The sequence below is a fragment of the Cervus elaphus genome, chromosome X, assembly GCF_910594005.1.
Source record: "Cervus elaphus chromosome X, mCerEla1.1, whole genome shotgun sequence".
Classification (NCBI taxonomy): Eukaryota; Metazoa; Chordata; class Mammalia; order Artiodactyla; family Cervidae; genus Cervus; species Cervus elaphus.
Genome location: NC_057848.1, coordinates 48,291,535 through 48,313,655, shown reverse-complemented (window position 1 = coordinate 48,313,655; position 22,121 = coordinate 48,291,535). Strand labels below are relative to the sequence as shown.

General features: G+C 39.8%; 1 protein-coding gene across 2 annotated transcripts in view; it reads left to right on the top strand.

The window, feature by feature from the left end:
* The first annotated feature begins 6,272 nt into the window (after positions 1–6,272).
* Positions 6,273–22,121, top strand: part of TENM1 (teneurin transmembrane protein 1) — an 882,499-nt gene continuing 866,650 nt past the window's right edge. For both annotated transcript variants that reach the window (XM_043896987.1, XM_043896986.1), the window contains exon 1: positions 6,273–6,823. The gene's annotated coding sequence lies outside the window, so the exon portion shown is untranslated. The remainder of the gene's footprint in view (positions 6,824–22,121) is intronic.

The following is a 22,121-nucleotide window of genomic DNA, read 5'->3' as shown; positions in this document are numbered from 1 at the left end:
GAATTTGACGCAGGTAAAGAGCCACTGAACTGTTCTATACATCTGTGTCTCTTTTTCTGTCTTGCGTATCAGATCACAGCACATCCTCTCATTGTTCTGAGGACAAAATCTAAAACCCTTATCAAGGCCCCTAAACCCTTGTATGATTTGACTCCTTCCTGCCTCTCCTTCCTCATCTTATGTCGCTCTCTGCCACCCCCACCCCAATACACTACTCATGTTCACCACACTCCAGATGCACAGGCTGTCTTTCTGCACCTTGACATTGTACATTTCTCACGTCAAATACCATATATTCTTTACTCTGAACCTGGAATGCTAACTACTACTCATTCATGCCTCAGATTAGTAGCTGCTGTCTCAGGGACGCCTACCTCACTGCTTCAACCTCAATCTAAATTGAGTCTCCTCTGTTCTCTTGCCAATACTATGTTCTTTACTTTCAGAGTGCTCCTCATGGGATTGGTTATATCCATCTCTTGCCAGTGGACTCTAATTTACACAAAGGCTGGAACTGATATGTTTTCTTTACCATTCTCTTTCCAGTACTTAGCACTGAATAGGCACATAGTGGGTATTCTATAAATCTTTGCCTAATGAAAGCATGAATAAGAGAATGAAAATATGTATTGGGAGCCTGTTTCCTTAATCTGAGATGAAATATTTCGTGCTTATTGTGTTGCATGGAAAATGATAGCATCTTAGTTCCTGATTTTCATACAAAATGCATTTAAATTCTGTTTATGATAGACTATCCTAATAATTGTTAGCATCTAGTAGCAATTATTAATGTATGTGGCTATAAAAATCTTCTTATGGCCATTATTAAGCATGCGTTTTTGAAGCACAAAATGCTGTAGCTATTTCAATACAAATTAATAGTTAACTGTAAGTCAATCGTGATAATTCACTTAAAGTGTTATGACAATGAGGTCAAAAGTTAGAAGTTCAAATGCATTTAAATGCCAACTGACCAATCCTAATTGTTCTATACTCTTTTCAAATTCTTTTTCAGGAGTGTAATTTCATCTCTCAAACAGAAATCATGGTACATTTTGAAATCAATATCTCCCCTTTTCAACAACTGTGATAGTTAAAAAGTGCCAGAAAGTAATATTCTTAAAAGTATTTCCAATAAAAAGACAAACACTAGCATAAAGTCAGCTTTCAGATCTGCAAGGGAAGGCACTATGTCATCTTTATGAGGGAACAAATTATTGTTGTTGCCATATTTTTATGTGTATGCATATCAAACATAAGTGAATTTCATATAAATTAAAGCCCAAGGTGTCATTCTTTAAATGGTCTATAATTTTAAATTTAAGCAATTATTTGAATTCATTATAGCAATAATACAAATAAATTGTCACTACACCCTACTGAGAAGTCTTGGTTTCTGAAGGTTATGATTAATCTGTATTAGGGATACATTTTATTTTGAGAGTAAGGTGCAGCAACATTGATGGAACCCTTCCGGTGAGGGATATTCTCTATAAATGTACACTTCCATGAGCAGGGCTTGCTATATGGAATGCAAAGTGACTTGCTAAAGCCCAAAGTTTAAAAAAAAATGTATTTTTCTTCTCCTTGGAACTCTAGCCAGAGAAGTGGATCCATAGGATCCAGCTGGATACTAAATAGTTGTGAAATTGTTAGTCACTCAGTCGTGTCCAACTCTTTGTGACCCCATAGACTATAACCCGCTAGGCTCCTCTCTCCATGGAAATCTCCAGGCAAGAATACTGGAGTGGGTTGCCATTCCCTTCTCCAGGGGATCTTCCTGACCCAGGGGTCACACCCGGGTCTCCCACATTGCAGGCAGACTCTCTACTGACTGAGCCACCAGGGAAGACCTGGTGGGGTTAGGTAGACAGAAGACTTCAGTTGGGGATAGGAGTAGGTAGACAGAAGACTTTAACTGGCTTTTCTGTTGTTCTCCCAAGTCTTACTTGGGTGTGTGAAAAATGTGTCTGACTATCTGTTCTGAACATATGGATGCAGAATCATGGCCACAATCTGTTCACATCAAACTCAAGTGAAGTTCCTCTAATGTGGCTGCTTTTCTCAGAGGGGCCCATGACTAACTGGAAATGGGCACTCCCTAGCAGCAAACTGGTGACTGCAATTTTATAGCTGTTTATGAAAACTGATTGGGTACAAAATCATTAAGTTACCTTTCCTGCTTCCAATCATAGTAGCCAAAAACTGCGGTCCTGGCACCATCCATAATCTCTGGTAGTTGATCTCCAGACAACATTGTTATCAGTTGCAATAAGAAATAATGGTTCACCACAACCACTATGTACCGAAGCTGTGCCTTTGAAATCATCTTACCATTTAGCAAAGTGAAGTCGCTTAGTCGTGTCCGACTCTTTGTGACCCCATGGACTGCAGTCCACTGCTCTCCGTCCATGGTATTTTCCAGGCAAGAATACTGGAGTGGGTTGCCATTTCCTTCTCCAGGGGATCTTCCCGACCCAGGGATCAAACCCGGGCCTCCAACATTGTAGGCAGACGCTTTTACCGTCTGAGCCACCAGGGAAGCCCATTAGACAAGCACCCAAAAAAACTTTCATTTCAGATGCTTCACATTGATTTCTTTATGTAATTGTTATTGACTTCAGTCTTCTAATATTATTGTACTTACACTTTTACTTATGAGGGTACTTAGAAACAAGATTGAAATAAGTGATATTTTCCATTATGCATTCTTTGCAGAGAATGCAACCTATGGATTAAACAAATTAACAAAAATCAAATCTAACTACTGTTCTTCAGGACTGAATTGTTCTAGGAACATGGTAACAGCCATTCATTTTATGCTTGTTGATTAGTAAGTTGTTCACAAATCTTTGAACATATTTTAGTCTCTGCAAATCTTTACTATTCTAAGTGCTGGCACAGTTCCTGAAACAAGGTAGATGCTCCATATGCAACAGCTGAATTGAACTTATGTGATTGCATTAGTTCTGGGTATAAACGTGTGTATGCATGCATGTGTGTGGTCTTTGTTAACAAAAAGGTATCTCTTTTAAAATTCCCAGCAAATTATTTGAATATTAATAACATAACCCAGGCAACTGGCTAACTGTCTTATACAGATTGCATGCTCCATTACAACTGGTTATATTTTCCTTCACATTGACCATTCTAAAACTGGCAATTTAGAGTGGCTTCTTTCTGATATCCCCATTCAAAATATAAATTCCTGGTCCCGTGAGCAAAACACGTAAAAATTCTTCAATTTCCTGTTACTTAAATGTGTCTAGGGCATCTCTGAAGTTGAATAAATGCTTTAGGAAATCCACCTACAGTATCAAGCTATGGACCTCTAGAAGCAGTAAATCAGTTCTGCGGAAATGGAGAAAAGTGACAGAGACCTCTGTACTTTGGAATTAGAAAGGGAAACAATGTTTTTGAAGGAACTAAAGGGAGACAGGTGCAGACCAAATGAATTAAGGACTCCAGGGAGCTGTGCACGACTGGTAAGGAAAATGAGAGGGAAGAATATGAGAGAAAACACAAGGAGCAGGCGGTAGAGGAGAGTTTCTTAAAAAAAAAAAAATGATTAAACGGACTGCCAAATTGCCAGGAGAGAAACAAGCTGAGTTTCCTTTCATGAAATCCCTGGGTATCAACCGTCCCTTCCTCCCTGTGGTCTTCGAAATGACTAACAAAGAGGTAGCAAGTGTGAGAGTGAGGATGATCGTGGTTTTAAATCGTACATTTCATTTCCATGGCTGTAATGATTTATCCAAGTCTCATTCTGCCAAAATTCCCTTTTCATTAATGAGGAACTCTTTCTTTAATCATTATTTACAGAATTCCTTAGACACAGAAAGTGATTTGAATCACTGGAGAAGTAACTGACCAGATGTTTCTATTTCCTCCTTCCAGAACTCTTAGATGGGAATTGAGGAGGTATCCTGTAAGTCTTTTCCCTCCACAGTTCGTTGGTCAGGTACTTCTTAATGAGAAATCTTTTCTTTATTTAGGAGATATATATATATATCTCCGAAATATATGTTTTCACATATACAGATATTTGTTTTGTTTTGGAGGAGGGTAGTGGGTTTTAGGAATGTTCGTTTACATATTGATGGCTAGACACAGGTTTTATAGCCATCCCTTCCCCATTGCTTTTTCAACTGCCAACAGAGAGATGGTTCTGGAAGCAGTTGCTATCCCCCTACAGAGTCGGGTTGTCATCTTTTGTTTCTTTGTTGGCAGAGCGAGGGGTGATGGTGAGCGGCAGTGATCCAAACGATTCCTGCCCGAAGCTGAAGGCAGTGTTTAAAAAGGAACGATGGGAATAAACGTTCTCTCGATTCTCTGATTCTTACCCTGAGAGTATTCAGCTCGCTGTAGTTCCTCCCCTCGTTGGTGTGCTGGGCTTACAATGTTCCCTCTTTGCAAATACCTGTATCAAAACCCGGGAAGATGGGAACGTACGGTTCCGAGATCTCCAGTGGCGTCACCCTGTACTATCTCTCTTTAGGAAACCGAATCCGGTCTCCCCGCTCGGGAGTGCAGGGACCGTCCAGCCCGGAAGCCTTGCCCGCGCACCTGCCACCACCCAGGGAGAAGAACAGCTGGAAGCTTTGATGAGCGCCCGCCGCGCCGCGAGCAACTCTTCCTGTTAATTAGCGCCAGCCAAGGCTCCAAATGTGCCTTATTGCAACCCCTAGCGGACTCTCAACTCGCCAATAGTTTCTCGCTTTCCTGGCCCTGCTCTTGCGGAGAAAAATTACAAACGTGCGTGCACGCATCCACATTCACACACGCCCTTCTTTCTTCACTCAAGAAAACCATCGGTAACGTCTGTCTCCTAAAGAAAATTCAACTCTTCGCGCTCTCTTTCTCTACCTAGAGGCTAGCAGTCCCGGCAAACACGCACCGGGCTCTCTCCGCTGCTTAGCGCGCCCCCTACCTGCCTACGGCGGGGGTGGCGCTGGGGGAAGGGGGTCTGGGAGCGCGCCGGGCTCGGGTCTCCAGTTGGTGCCGCTCCCCTGCCTCGGCACTTGGTATCTCCCACCGTCTTGCTCTCGCCGGGAAGCCGGGAAGGAGAAGGCGACTGTGGGCGTCGCCGCCGCCCTTCCCGGAGCCGGAGCCAAAGCCCGATCCGGGGTCGACGTCTCCTACTTCAGACTCACATCTGGCCCAGCCGTGCAGACATTGGCGGCTGGAGAGTTACTCCACGCGAGGCGCCCCAAGTCCTGAGCATGCCCAGTAGGACTCCTTAGGTTCCCAAAGCGAGTTTCTGAGCGTGCAGATTCCGCCTTTCCGCTTTTTCGCGGAAGCTCAAGAGGGTGGGAAAGGAGGGATCCAGGGCTTGGGGCACGGACCGAACCTGGGTGAGGGGCGGAGCCGGTTGGGGAGCCCGGGGAGCTGGGCGACCAGGCCGGGCAGCGGCCGGAGCGCAGGGCCGGGCTCCGGGGGTGGGGGTGGGGGGAAGAGTGTCAGCGCTGACCCGACGCGCCGCCAGGAGGCTGCGTGTGGCCGGCCTTGGCTCCCTGAGGTCACGCTGTCAGCGAGAGGCAGTCGGCGGTTCTCTCTCATGGACCAACGCTAAGAAAAGCTTGCGGGTCTCTTTCGCACCGCACTCACGGGCTGGGCTTTTCTAGAAGGCGGGGTAGAGGGGGAAAGGAGGAACCCAAACATTTCTCTGTCTCTCTCCGCCACCTCGCTTTTTTCTTTTTTTGCTAAAGTTATGCTGGCAAGAGACTTTGCATTCTAAGTCAGTCCTCAGGCTTTACACATCGCGGTAGTGATCACGCTTCTGTGTATGTGTGTGTGTGCAACAGCGCGTGCGTTTGTGTATGTCTTGACTATAAAACACTCTCCCAGGTTGATTTGGAGATGACAAACACTTCTCCGAACCCCACCCCCCCACCCCCCACCTAACCCTCTGGAGAAAATAGAAGCTGGTCATGAGAGTACTCTGGCCGGGAACTCATCGTGGTACGAAATCTAAATTTTGTTGATCCATATTTCCTTCCTCTGCTCCCCCACCCCCAGCTTTCTCCTTCCCCTCCCTCCACCCTCTAACACCGTGATCTTTCTCATTTTGATTTCCCTTTCCTTTGCCCGCTACCTGCTCCCTCAGCCCTCCTCTTCTGCTCCTCCTCCGGAGCTCCCCCTTCCTCCCCACCCCATCTCAGCTGCGGCTAAAACCTGGAGTCTTGGTGGAAAAGGGAGGAAAAAAAAAAAAAAAAAACCCTTGGCTGTGGAACTGTCAAACCGGGCATGCTCAGTAGACAGGGCAGGTTTTTTGGTCTCGAGTAGCGGAGAAACATTTTTTGCACCACCGCGACCAGCCTTAGAGCGCGGCGGCGGCGGCCACAGCAGCAACAGCACAGCCATCAGCCGTTCAGACGCCCCGCACCCGGGAGCGCGGCGGGCTCCGGCTGAGCCCGGAGTTCACCTCCGAGTGCCCCGGGGGCTGAGCTCATCCCTTCCGCTCGCACACACACGCACTCTCTTTCACGGACACACACGCGTATACACACTCTCGCACCCACATACGACCCCGGGCGCTAGCACCCTCCGGGCAGCGATCGTCCGCTGGCGCGGTAGTAGCCAGGTTCGGTACCTGGCCCCGGCGGCTGCCGGCTCAGAGCACCGTCGCGACCGAGCGGAGGAGAGCGATGCTGGGGCCCGAGCGGCAGCTCGAACAGTAATGTGGATTTACAGTCGTTTCCCGCAGGAACCGGCTGAGACGCCTGCGGTCCCGGGCTCCGGCAGCGCCCGGCGGGGCTGAGCACCTGGCGAGGGGGCGGGGGACCGCACCTGGGGACGCCGCGGAAACTTGCGCCTGGACTAGGTAGGTGCGTTGCTCCCGGCTCCCACCTCCTTCCCTTTGGTTCGCGGCCCCTACCCTCGCACCTCCCACCCCGAGGACTCCCGGCGAACTTCGCCCCGAGGCTGCAGGCGGCGGATGGCGGCTCCCGGCCCTGAGTGGCGGGCAGCGTCCGCTCAGAGAGCCCTGCCCGAGGTGGCAGAACCTCGGCTCCTTCCTCTCCAGGTCTTCGCCCGGCCCGGGGCTCTGGACCACCCGGGGCATATGGGAGGTCGGCCTTGTCCGCAGTTCAAGCTTTCAGCGGGCCCTGGGGGCGCTGCCCTGCGAGGGCTCACTAGGCTTCTGGGGCGACACTTTTGCCAACCAACTCCTCCGGTTCTGAAGGGCCGGGGGCGCGGGCCTCGCCTCGGCTGGCGCGCAGAGCCCGGGCGCTCTAACAAGTGGACCTGGCCGCTGGGGAGGGGGGCGGGCTCGGTCCGAGAAGAAACGAGGGGGCGCCTCTCCTCCAGCGTTTTCCCCACCTGGAGCGTCCGCCAGGGGCTTGGCCACTCGGGTCCCGCTCCTGTCTCTCTGAGAGATGTCTAGGGTCTAGGACGCACTTGAGTAACCTGTTTGCTTTCGAATTTCTCTTGGAACCACACTCGGGGAGTCCAGGTTCCGGGGGAAACTCCAGGACCTACTTCTAAGCCACGCCGTCTGGGGCCCTACCCAATGCGTCCTTCCTACACTCCAATCTTTGTCAAGAGACAGTCATTACGCTGCAGTCGGTGCTCTGGGAGCCGTCGGTGTTGGCTTTCACCACGCGCTCAGCTGCTCGGGTTTGTGTGTTTTCGCATTTTAGCCTGAGATGTGGTCCGGGCCATCTAGCAGCGGCTAGCACGTTTGCAGAGTGCCAGGTACCCTCTAGGCATACCTGGGGAAATGGAACCTCACTTTTACCCTACAACGGGCAGGTTGCCAGTTCAATTTTAAGAGGTGGAGAAGGGGAGACAGCGCGACTTGGTGAGTGGATGTGTTTGCAGTCAGGAGTATATTTAAACATTTCAGCAAACCTAGTGCGGTCGGTTGTTTACAGTTGCGGAGACGGACGATCTCACTCCACTCGTAGATGTTGTCTCGACATCTATTTCGCCACCGGGAGAGCAGGGGCGGGGGCGGGGGCTGGTTTGCAGCTCGTGCTAGCCGTCGGCAGCTTTGGGGCTTAGCGGATCTGCATCACTGCTACTGGCGATTTGATAATATGGGTAGGTCTCCAAAATGAAGCAATTGGTCGGGAGACGTCCTGAACTTTCCTTTTTTTTTTTTTTTAAATTTACCTGGATGTTAATTCGGAGGAGTATTTGAGGTGGCCAGAAAAAATACAAAAAGAAGTTCCTAGTGCCATAGTAGAGAAATTAGTAGCCACTCGGTTTTAGAAACCAAAAGGAAACGAAACACCCCAGTGGATCCTATTAGGCACTGTTAGATTAGCACTTAATTGATTGCGTTTGCGCTAAGGGTCACAGACAGCTTCCTTGAATCTTAGATTGTTGTTCTGTGATCATAATTAACAAACCAGGTACACTATACTATGAGAATCAATTGCTACTCTCAACCTGTTTGGGGAAAACATTGCAAATGTCTGCTTTATCTTTTGATTGAAATATCCTTGTCTGTCTTCTTAGTCCGAAGACTTCCGATTTGGAGCATAGGGCACCCCTGTGCTGCTAAGAAAGAGCACAGTCTAAGGAGGAAAGGCTTTATTATTATTAAAAGGAAATCCACAGCCTTGCATTCTGCTCCCTGGTTACCCAGCATTTACTTGCTTGCTTACCACCCCCCTGCTCTTAATACCTGCAACGTGGGGGGAAAATGAATTTTCATAAGGCATTAGTATGACCCTTTAAGTAGATAACTGGAAAAGCAGAATTAATTTTGCCATTTTTATCCAAGTTCATAAGACATTTTATGTGTGTGTGATGTGTTAAATAATTTACCATTGGAAAGTTTTTTTTAAAGGGTAGTGTGTAAGTACGTCAAAGTAATGTTGGAATCTTTTAATGATAATAAAAGAAAGTCCCAAGATGCATTCAGAAAGGGATTCAGGTAATTTCTAAAATGAATCCATGCTCTAAATGTTACTTAAAAGTTTTCAGATTGTCCCCCAGAATGTTTTTGAAAAACAGGTGTTTCTGGAAAACAGCTCAATGAACAAATGTTAACATTTGTATAATAAAACCAATAGAGTCTAGTCCCTAGAACCATGCCAGACACATAGTACAAACTGAGTATTTTTTGAATACATGAATTTGTATTTACCATTAGTTCTAGGTTCCCATTATGAATTAAGAATAGTCATGTCATTTGACAAAATATACATTGAAACTGAAGGAAAGAATGCTTTGTGGAGTCATTGTGCTATAAGATTAAGTGAGATTCCAAATATTGAAACAAATAGCTGTGTTAAAAAGTAAAATCAGATTGTATATTAACTACCATCTCATTCAAAGGCCTAATTCGAAATCTAAATACTCTAAAGGTCTTGGTGTTTCACTTCACTATCATCTGTGTAAATAATGCTGACATGATCGTAGTTTCCCTTATAGTCATTGTACCTTTCTGATGCCTTTAATACTAAGATTCTTGCTGAAACAGAACAGTCCAACATTCAAGTTTATTCTGTACAATATGACTTTAACTGGTCAAACTGCACAGTATTCTTTTGATATGTTGCCTCTGAAAACAGAAAGCTTATTTTCCATGACAGTCTCAAAACTTGGAAATAGTTAGAAGGTTCAGTATTAACAAATTTTTTTTTACCATTTTATGTTAGAAATAGCAATTAGAATCCATGTAATTTTTACTTGAAGCTTGCTTTTCCTGAAAGTCCATCAGTTTCAGTTTTCAGTATAGTTGTCAAGTACTTGGTATAGATTATGGTTAATAAATTTCCTAAGGCTTCCCAAACAAGTGATTTATTTATCTATTTACTTACTTATTTACTGACCTGAGGTCAAAAGAAGAGCAATACTTTGAATACTTGATGCAAAGATTAATTAATGAAAGCAAATTTTCTTATAATATTCACATATTTATTCTAGCATTCTCACGCACACACACACATCATGCACACACACTTTTAGAAAGAATCTCATGAGAATGCCATGCATCAGATATGAAACATGTATGATAATTTTATTAATATTATATATGTTTCTTTAAGCTCCTGTATGTAGATTTACCCTTGAAAGTAGTAATCTATGCATGCTTTTTTTTTTTCTTTATAAGAAGCTTCCCTTCCTTTACCACTTGGAAGAATGGTTTGAATTGGATTACTAGCACAACTACAGGCAGATTAAATGATAAAGAATATTGTGAAGGATAGTATTTTATTAATAGCAATTGTGATCAATAGAATATATCAATGACTGGAAATAAAGCTGCTGAGTATAAAAAATTAAAAGGAATCAGCTTTCAAAACTGTTTCCATATACAAAAACTGCTTTAAATCATCTGCAGATTCTGAATATTAGATTAAATTACTGTTTTGAATTGAAATTACTCCATTTCCTTCCCCTAGACGGTAAAACATTCTGATTCCTGGCTTAATATATACTTTCTTTCCCTTTCTGTTTTCCATTGATTTTTTTTAAGAAATGAGGAAAGTAAATATCATATAGAACCAGCTAGAACTGTGCTTAGTTTGAGCAGGTGAATGCTATAAAAGGTTTCACACAGCTTTTAATTATTCCAAACAACCTTGATGGTCCAACCATATGTGTGTCTACCGTATGTGGTACCCTGTAATGACAATTTATATAATGTATAGAGATTTTATAGTTTGCTAGATGTACTGTGGTACAATTTAGCAAGACCAATGAAATTGCTTACATTTGGAACTCATGAAAAATAGGGCTGAGTGAATTGGAGTATGATGGCATAAAATGAAAATTGTTTTGTAACAATATTTGTACTGAATTGTTCTGTGAATATTTCTATATATAATCAAAGCAAACTAGTTTTAATTGGAGATAGTAAATATTTTTACAGTTGATGTTGAATCACTAATGCTTTAAAAATAATCATTTAGAGTCAATAAATAAAGCCTGTTAAATTCTTATGTAACTTTAGGACTCATTTCTAGACCTGGAAGTATAATCTTGGATAATTTACAACTTAAAAAAAATTCTGACTTTTACTTCCTGTCCAGGCCTCCACTTTAGGTAAACAATAGCATATGGTGAAACATGCATATATGCCAACTAACCACTATCTCTTGGATGATGTTTTCAATGTGATGTAATGATTCTGAAATATTGGGTTCTCCATTCCCACCTACTTAAAATGGATTGGAGAAGGGAATTGGAAAAATGGACACAGGAAAATGTGTTAAATCATCTCTTTTTATATCAGTGAATCACGCCCCGAGAAGCTCTTAGTCAGAGCCTTCATATCTGTGTTTATGGTAGATATATGCCAAGATTAATATTTTTTTCCTGGGTAGTTATGACAGGTCTCTATGGCTGTATCTAGGTGACACCTAAATATGTGAGTGAAAAGTTCTGTCAACCATCCTGCTGTTTGAGGTGATGCAAACAAACATCTGGTTGGTTGAGAGAATTTTTTACTTGGTCTCTGGATATTCTGGAGTCATTTAACAAGCTGATGAGTCTTAATACCTATGTCAAAAAAGAAAGACATAAAGTGAAACCGTTTAAAATACATGTAGAGTGCCTTAAACACTCTTGGGTTACTATAACACATATAATGAGCCAAATGCTACCCTGAATCTACAGCATTCTATGAAATGTTTAAGGAGATGCAGTGACAAGGCAGTGACAAAAACAGAAACACACTGGCCTTTTCAAAAAGCCAGGAAATAAAACACTTTAACTTCAATTCTATCTCCCCTACCTCCACCCCCGGTACTGATTCATCAGTTTAAAGAAATCAACTTAAAGAGTTTGATATGTTGGCTTCTTAACAATTTCCTGCACCTCACTTTTCACGGATTCTTCCACTGCCATGGAAACTAGACGGGACAGACAGCTGGGAGTCACTAATTCAGGATGGGAACCTGCTTGTTAATTTAATTTCATGCCATCCTGTTGGTCCCTGAGAGTAACTATAAAAGGCTAGGGGATTGAATTTGTGAGCAATAGACAAGCAGAACAAAAATCAGTGCCATCACTGTCATTTTCCTGAAGATCTTACTGCAACCCCCATTGTCCCTAATCAAGCAGTTCTTTAAAACTAGTCACAAAAAGAGAACTTTGATTTGTGCATTCCTATTGATATTTATTTATTTATTTATAGGGCTTCCCTGGTGGCTTAGAGGGTAAAGCATCTGCCTGCAATGTGGGAGACCCAGGTTTGATCCCTGAGTCAGGAAGATCCCCTGGAGAAGGAAATGGCAACCCACTCCAGTACTCTTGCCTGGAAAATCCTCTGGACGGAGGAGCCTGGTAGGCTGCAGTCCATGGGGTCGCAAAGAGTCGGACACGACTGAGCGACTTCACTTCACTTTATTGATATTTATGTGTATGCTACAGAGAGTTTTTTTGTTCTATGAGAATGTCACAGCTGTAAAATAGTTTCATATTAGCTATTGCATTGAAAAAATATGTTCAGTAAAATTATGATTTTATAGACTTTAAGAAGCCTAGTTAGAGATCACAGTAAAGTTAAATATAAATGATGCTTGAATTTTCTGGTAAGATTGTTTATTTTCCCTTTTCAATTATAAAAATAATTTTATTAAAATATCTATGCCCCACTTTTTTTTTATTACAGAGACCAAATGGATTTGAATACATTTATTTGAAATCTGTAAAACACACATTTTACCCATCACCATAAAGCATACTGATTGTTTTAATTTTAATTGACTAAGTTGTCAGTTGATAAGTAGTCAACAATGAGGAAATTGCCTTTTAGTGTTTCTCATATTCTTTTGTAACATTTTTGTGGCTGATTATGACTAACAAAATTGAATTTGGGGATCACAGTCTAATGTGAGCTGAATTGCAATCCGTGTTAAGCCTTTTGCAATATTATCAGCTATGGGTTCTGATAAACTAAATATTTTTTTTCCCCTGAATTTATAGCTGTAAACAAATATCTATATTATGGCTAAGAAAGAGTGATTCTCAAAAAGGATTTTGGTGAGAAAAAAAAGAATGGAGATCTAAATCTATATCTATATTTATATGTCACCAAGTAATTTTCTGTTTCAAAGTGACTAGAACTTCAAAATACAAATGTCTCAGATAGAATTATTAAAGATAGAATGAAGTAGTGATTTAAAAATTTAGGAAAAATAATATTTTCATTTTTACATTTTAAGGAATATTTCTGATATCATTATCCAGTTGTCAGGTATTGAATTGCATATATTTTGTTAACTGGTTTATTTTTGAGCCATGTCTGAGTAAAATTACCAGAATATCTGAGTAAAACATAAAAATTTCAATCATCATTATTGATCATGTAGATTTCCTAGTATCTGTCTGTGTCATATCTTTGTCATGTTGATTTCCTCTAACTTTTCAGCAGATGCTTGAGTTTTGGATGTATAGTGAACAAAATAATTAATCATCTGAATAGTTCCAAATATATAATCAGTTAATTTTAACTCTCTATCTAAATGATGTTATGAAGATACAACCTCAGTTTCCCTTTAAAAATTAATGCATGCATACTAAGTTGCTTCAATCATGTCTGACTCTTTGCGACCCCATGGACTGTAGTCCGCCGGGCTCCTCGGTCCATGGAATTCTCCAGGCAAGAATACTGGAGTGGGTTGCCATCTTCTTCTCCAGGGGAATCTTCCTGACCTAGGGCTCGAACCTGTATCTCTTGGGTCTCTTGCATTGGCAGGAGGGTTATTTACCACTAGTGCCACCTGGGAAGCCCAGAAATTAATGTTTTCCTATTTAGATGAAAGATACTGTAAATATTCAGAATGCTGATTGAATATATGTATTTATATGTGTGTGCATGTATATGTGTGTGACTTTAAGTAGAACCCCTATATGCTTTTATCAAAGGAAATCCAGTTTCATTTTAATGTTTGGAATCACAGCTTAGTGTTTTTAACTGTGTGTGTGAATGGGAGTTTTTAAAGCAGCCAAAATAAAAAGTACATTGCTATCAGTTTGCATACTTCAGGGAAAATCTGATCACCAGCTAAGGTCAAGGAGAAAATTTCCCAGTTTCAAGGTCTTGTATAATTAGGTGGATTCTAAGTGTTTATATTAATTTTAATGCCTCTATCTGGTTGAGACACCTGTCAAAGAGAAAGTGCCAGATTAACTGGACAATTGGTATATTAGATATTGCAATCCCTGTGTCCCAGCAGTGGATAGACATTTTAAGAAAACTCTTCAGTTGTTCAGAGAAATTAGGAAAAAGATACCGCAGATGGCCTATCCCAATAATCCAGGTTTTTTTAGATACATTTAAAATTAAATGTCCTAAGAGATGATTAATTCAGGAAAGTTATTGATAATGAACTCATCTTATGCTACACATCCTTTGCACCTATGATGATGCCTTATTAAAAGTGTCTCAATCTTGCTAATTACCACCTGTGTTTAAATATAGAGTTGTATAAATACACTACAACCATACAGTGGCTGGAAGCTTTCTAAACCTGAAATGTTCCTAGCTAACTCAATTGCTATCAACAAAATGTTTCTGATCAACATTTTGAATTTATACTCTGTGCATTACCCCCCTTTAGCATTAATGATTTTCTTTTTTTAAAGCTGCTCTGCTTAATTGCAAGCATTTGAGTGATATTGATGTGTGTTCTCCAGCTCTATTAACTAGCCCCCAAATATATTTGTATTTGTGTGTGTGGATGGAATTTTTTCTAAAGTTAAATTTATTAAAAATTAAGTGTACATTTTGATGTGGATTTAAGCATCATTTATAGAAACATATAAGTACATCACCTATTTGCTTGCTGCATGCTTGAAATGCATATATTTTTGTGATTGTAACTCATATCTTTAGAGCTTTAAGGAATGTAGGGAAGCATTGACAGAATTGCTGTGCAAGTCAACTAAGAAACTCCTTTTAATTTCACTAATGAGATCTAGTGACTTCTAAGGGAGAAGGTTATGCTGTTGATTGGCCAGTTGATACCTATTACTTTAACTTGAGAAGACTCTTGTACCTTTAAATACTAATAACATCACTCTCATTTCTTCTTCCCTCCTTTCCTTCCTTTCTTTTTCTTTCTTTCAGCTGTTTCCTAGAGTTGAGGTAGTAGATACAGATTTATGAGAAAAGAAGCTCTGGGACATTCACTAAAGTTTTGGGAGTGATTAATCTTTTTCTTCTACTTCTAAATCTGACCTATTCTTTAAGTATATACTAGAAAATTATAAATATAATGTGAAATATTATTTGTATATTGTTTTTGGCTCATACATTCTTTCAGTTATCTTGGATAGGAGCTAAAATAGCACACTAATATTCTGGGTTGATACCTTTTATTACAGATTTACTCTGTGCATGTTTCTATATGTTAGTGCACTTGTGATTGATTTTTCATGTTTATTCTAATAAAATGTCAACCTTTAGGTGTGACAACGTTTATTTTTGGTTTCAATAAAGTGTTAACACAAGAGTGCTACATTTTTCATTTGTTTTGTTCTTATTCTCTGTTTGAAATATTGCCTTAATGAAACATTGGGCAACTTGTGAAAGTGAGGTAATCTTGATATAAACAATTAGAATTCAGTGCAAGGGAAATATTTTAAGGGTAATTTAACACGGAATAGAGAAAAATTTAACAATATATTTCTGTTAAACATGGAATAAAACATGTTTAAGGAAATGTATAAAATAGCACTAGACTAAGTAAGAAGGGAACACTGGTCCTAGACATTTAACAAAATACTTGGAACTGCTTTGTTGTAGAGAAAGCAGAAGAATCAATGTTTACACAGAGCTCTGGGACAATAGGTCTTGAAATCTCAAGTGTTTTCCATAGACTCTCCAAGTCTCATGGACTGACTTCTTTTTTACTGAAGACTTCAGTATTACACAGTTTTGGTTATACTTCATAAAACCATCTTCATGAAGAAAAAACTTCATCTGTTCAGTCAGTCATTCATTCATCAAAACTTTGTAAATGCCTGTTTATCCAGTAATACAGAGATATTAAAAAAAAAAAACAACAACTTACCGTATAATGGGGGAGACAGACATTTGAATTGACTTGTAAATAATAGCGAAGAATTTTTTTAGAGAATACAGAGACCCACAGTCCACATGGCTAAAGGATTGTGAAAGGGTACAAGTCTAAATTAGCAATGGGGAATATCAACCCAGGAAAATAGAATATTGTTTTATTTCCTGTCTGGGTTTGGGGAACAGAGGTCAGGGATAATGTCTTATTTCCTTCTGTGTGCCTGACACACAGAGGAGGCTTAGTACATATTTGTTGAATGACTGAGTGTGTTAGGATTTTCCTGCATGGAAAGAAAATCCTGGAGAATTGTGGGTTTTATGATTTTTATCCAGAATCACACAGTGTACTGCATTGTAGCAGAATCTACTGAATTAGGTGAGGGGCTTTAAAGTGAGGGGGGCAGGTCACCAACTTTGAGTTTTAGAAAGATGGCAACCAGTATGAAGGATGGATTGAAGTCCATGAAGAGTACATTAAGGGACTGTGTTGCAATTAGGAGGGTGTGAACCATGGCAGGGACAGCAAAGATGGAGAGGAGAGGGGAAAATTTGAAAGCTATTCATAAGGTAATGACATTTGGGACATGGAACTCAATTACCTTGAAAGGAAAAGGGAGGAACGACACTGAGACTTTTGGCTTGGAAAGTTGTGTAATGCTGTTAAGCAATACAGGGAACATAGAAGAAAAAGCCAGTTTTGATGGGGATAATCGGGTCACGTTTGGACTGACTTAATATGAGACACTATCTAGACTTCTTGATAGAGATGATTTGTCACATATGGAAATTGCAGATCTGAAGATCAGGTCTGGAAAAAGATTTGTGTGGCATCAGTCAATGTAGTAGTTGAAATCATAGGAAGGTGAGTTCACCTAGAGAGTATATATAAAGTAAGAAGAGAAGTAAGGATGAAATCTCGAGACACAGTGAACTTAAAACGTTGGTGAAATAAGAGGAGCATTCAAGAGAGAGCAAGTCAAGAAAGAATAAAGTCAGAGAGGTAGAAGGCAAACCAGGAAATAATGAAATAAAAGCTTAGGGAGGAAAGGGTTTTATAAATGCCATCTGAGCAAAGACTTGGGAAACTAATTCATTAAAGGAAATTCAAATGGCTAGTAAGCATGAAAAAAACTCAGTCTCCAATAATCAAAATAAATGCAGATTAGAAAAAATAAATACAAGGGGTTTTGTTTTGTAAGATGACACTTGGTGTAATTGCTCAAGTCCCAAACTTCAGAGTTTTCTTGATTCTTCTTTTTTCACACCTGACTTTACTGTGCCTTCAAGCCATATCCTTTGAATCATTTTCCTCTCATTCACCATTAGTGTTTTAGTCTAAGCCACTGTCTCTCACCTAGACTACTGAAATGGCCTTCTAATTTATGCCCTTATATACATTTTTGACCCAACATAGTTTTCCACACAGCAACTAGGTTGATCCTTTAAAAAAATAAATAAGATCTTGTGATTTTCCCACCCTCTACCCTCTGATGGCTGGCTTGTTATCACACATTAAATAAAATTTAAAAAATCTTTACCATGTCCTACACAGTCCTGCAGGATTTGGTCCTTATATATCTGATTTCATATCGTTCTATTCTTCCCGCTGAATTTTGCTCATAACATTCTAGCCACCCTGCCTTCCATTCTGTTCCTTAAACATGCCATGCACTTTTGTCTCCCAGGGCCTTTGCACTTGCTATTCCCTCTGCCTGAAATGCATTTTCTTACTTTGAACAAGTTTTCCTTCACCATAGAGATATTCCATGGCCATCCTATGTAATGAGTCCTCTCTATGCCTTTATCTGCTTCTGTTTTTCCCTCGTATTGCTCATCACTATTTGGTATCACTCTGTATGTTTATTTATATTTATCAAATCTACTAATATATAAGATCCCTGAGGGCATGGACTTGGTGTCTGTTTTGCTCACTGCATGGACTGGGTATCTGTTTTGCATTCATGTCACCTAGTACAGAGCCTGGTACATAGTAGATGTTTAATAGGAATTGGCTGAATGAATGAATGAATAATAAGGACATGATGAAATGTTAGTTGGTATGGATTTGGCAGCTTGCAACCAAAAACCTTAAAAATACTCATACCATTTGACCCAGTAATTCTACTTCTGGGGATTTGTCCTAAAGAAATAGTGCAAAAAGCAGAAAAAGCTTTATTTGGCAAAGATTTTCACCAAGCATTATTATTTTTTTTGTTTTGTTTTTTTATTAGTTGGAGGGTAATTACTTCACAACATTTCAGTGGGTTTTGTCATACATTGATATGAATCAGCCATAGATTTACACGTATTCCCCATCCCGATCCCCCCTCCCACCTCCCTCTCCACCCGATTCCTCTGGGTCTTCCCAGTGCACCAGGCCCGAGCACTTGTCTCATGCATCCCACCTGGGCTGGTGATCTGTTTCACCATAGATAATATGCATGCTGTTCTTTCGAAACATCCCACCCTCACCTTCTCCCACAGAGTTCAAAAGTCTGTTCTGTACTTCTGTGTCTCTTTTTCTGTTTTGCATATAGGGTTATCGTTACCATCTTTCTAAATTCCATATGTATGTGTTAGTACAAGCATTATTTTTAAGAGTGAAAAAAATGAAGAAACTTAAATGTTCAGCAAAGAGGATTGCTAAGTGATTTATGGTAAGTTTAGACAATGTAATATTTTATGATTAAAGGAGAACGTTTAATGTTATACTATCAAATAATGAAGCAGAATACAAATTATATATACCCAATATGCAAGAAAGAAAAAAAGACTGGAAAAAGATTAAATACCAAAAGTAATTATCTCTGTTTAGAGGAGGTGGGTAATAGGTGATGTTTTTCCTTTCTGTATTTTTGAGATTTTCTAAAATAAGTCTATATATAATTTTCATTACAGAAAAAAATACATTTATGAAACAAAGGGGAAGCAAAAACACAAATATAAATTATATTTCCACCTTAGAAGTGAAGTTTAGGTAATAAATAACAAGGAGAATAAACCTACTGTCCTTGAGGAATATACCAGTTGTAATTGGGGCCAACTGTTGTGTGGCTGCTTTATTTTGAAGAGTTCTACAGCCAGGGAAAATAATTGAGAGCCACTGATCAAATCTAGTCTTCATTCACTGGAGAATCAAGGAGGGTTGAGTTTATCATGTTAGGATTTAAACAGGGTGTTCGAGGGAGATTAGGCAAGTTAAGGCTTCTTTGCTGTGGAAAGCACTAGCAATTTACTTCATGTAAAACAGAAGTGATTACTCACTATATTTCTTCATGTCATGTAGTAAAAACAATTAAGTGTAGTTAGACTATAGATTACTTGGCTATTCAGCCACAGTCACCTCTAATGGAAAAGAAGAAAAATAGCATTGACAAGTTTTGGCAGGTCTCATCATTAGAGATGCCCATATTGCCAGAAAAAAAGAAGCTGAAGCCAATAATGTAAACCTAGAAGTTTTCCTGGCCCTGAGGAAGAAAGTGACAATACAGAGTGCTGCAGCATTAATTGTCTGAGAACACTGATCATTGTAATGGGAAAACTGTCTCTGTTATTAACACAATTATTTTCTACAAGGTCTTTGAGTAAATGTCCCATTAGAAAAAAAAGCATTAGGGTTTTCAAAGCATGTGTAGCAATATGTAAAAGATACTGTCATCAGTAAAATAAAGTGTGACTTATATGCATCTCAAAGTCCTTTGAAAGTATAGTGTTAATATAGGTGTTTTAGTTATAATCAGTTTGTAATTGAGTAATTATTGAAAAACAAGTTTTAAAAGCCCCGTTTTCTAAATAGGAGTTATACTTTTTAAATGCATCTGAGAAAGAGATCTAGCCATACACACATATAAGCATGTTCAAATTAATACATATGAGTACAAGGGATCTTCCCAACCCAGGGATTGAACCTGGGTCTTCTCCCGCATTGCAGGCAGATTCTTTACCAGCTGAGCCACCAGGGAAGTCCTTCTTTTTGAACTAGATTTTTAGACCTTTCTTCTGCTCACCTCCAATTTATGCATTTATATCCTTAGCCAATCCCAGATGGCTTTCATTTTAAGAAGCTGAGAACTGAAGGATGTAGAATATTATTCTCTAGGTGGGCCCAAACAAGAGGCAGTGGCACTAATAAAAGCTTGAGTTAGATGATCTCTTAATGAGCTTTTCAGATTTGGATTTAGGACTCTTCTTATAGGCTCTAGCCTACCTCCAAAACTAATAGTTCTGTAAGATGCATTTCTAACATTTGTGGCTCCTGCTGTTTTTGCCTCTGTTATGTATCATCTGGTTGTGTTCAATGATGGCCCTGTCAAACATTCTTTTTTTTTTTCCCTCTAAGAGTAGCTAGCCCTCATGCAGTATTAAGACAGTCAGCAGTTTTTTTGTGGTAATGAATTATTGAGTCGAATAAAGAGGGAAAGAAAAGGTAAGGGAAGTGGTACATGTTGGGAACGGGTAAGTGATGGCAAGTGACTTGGGGTATCTTACATAGATTCTGTGAACTGGCCTTCTCTAATCATAAGCGGGGAGATAGGCTCCTAAAAGCTCAGTCAGAAGGCAATTGATAAGTGAGCAGAGAAGAGCTATCTGATTTTAAAGCCCTCTTGCTTCCCAGTCCTCTGTGTATCTCACCCAGGCGAAATGCTGCATATAGGACTGTCCGATTTTTAAAGCAATTTTGCTAGCTGCCTTGCAGAATCAGCCTGATGAGTATGAAGCCAATTTCTACAGACTGGCTCTGGTATATGTGGCAGAAGAGCCAGAAATACTTTTTGTAGTCTAGATCTAAGTACTTTCTGAAATGTCTTTCCTTAAAAGATTCTAACTTAGCACTATTATGGAACTATATGAACACTTGAGCAGAAGCATGTCTTTTTTGAGCAACATGAACAGTGATGAAAAATGCACATTGGGCAGTTAGACTGCAGCCAATCAAGAGCACCACTCTAGTCTATTACGAATGATTTATATATATAGTGTATTGGATATGGAGATCATTACTAATAATATTATACTCTCTATTATCATTGCAAGGTCACCTTGGTGATCTTTGTCAAAGGTGACAATGATGTTATTGACCTACATTTTTTTAAAAAATTGCTTTTAGATACTGTCTTCTGTCTTGATTTACTGTGTAGAAAATTTAAATTGTTTGCCCTTATTACTGAGACTTTTGGCTCAAATATTAAAAAAGATGAGTTTGGGAATTATTTAATTGATAAATTGGGGCCATCAGGTTAATGAAGTGCCAATCATAAAGTACTAGAATGTTAATATTTTCCTTTTCTTTTTCTTTAATTTACCACAATGCATTTTCTAAAATGGATTTTTGAAGGATTTAAAACATATAGCTTTTTATTATATGGGTGATAAAAGTTCATTTTAGAAAAATTAGAAAATAATATGGTTTTTACATTTATCAATATATTATTAATATATGTCTATGTCAGTAAATTATATTATATATGTATACACACAGAGATGAAGATACAGAGAGAGTCAGAGACACAGCTGAAAAAGCAATCAAAAATGTAAAAAAGAAAAATGTAATTCTCCTCTTCCTCAATTCTTCCAGAGCATGATTTAAAAGCAGCAAATTAAACCATAGGTAGAGATGATATGGAATGACAATTAATATCCTAACAGTTCTCATATCATATTTAATGACTTCTTAGTAAAGCATATAGTTGTTCCTTGATATATTTCACCAAACTCCAATTATTGGGCATTAGGTAATTTCCAATATTTATATTTAAAAAATCATGAAAAAATTCTTATATATACTTCTTTGTATATACATCTCTGATAATTGCCTTATAAATATATAAACATGGAGTGAATGGATTGAAGGGAGTGTGTATTTTTTAGGCTTTTGGTATCTATTGCCAAGTTGCCCTCCAAAAATACTGTACCAGTTTACTACTACCAGTTTACTACTGAAGGAGAAATATCATATGACATCCTTATATGTGAAATTTAAAAAGAAATGATACAAATGAACTTACAGAACAGAAAGAAACTCGCAGACTTAGAGAATGAACTTATGGTTGCTGAGGGGGGTTAAGGATTGGGGAAGATCCGGATAGTTAAGGAGTTTGAGATGGACATGTACTATATTTAAAATGGATAACCAACAAGG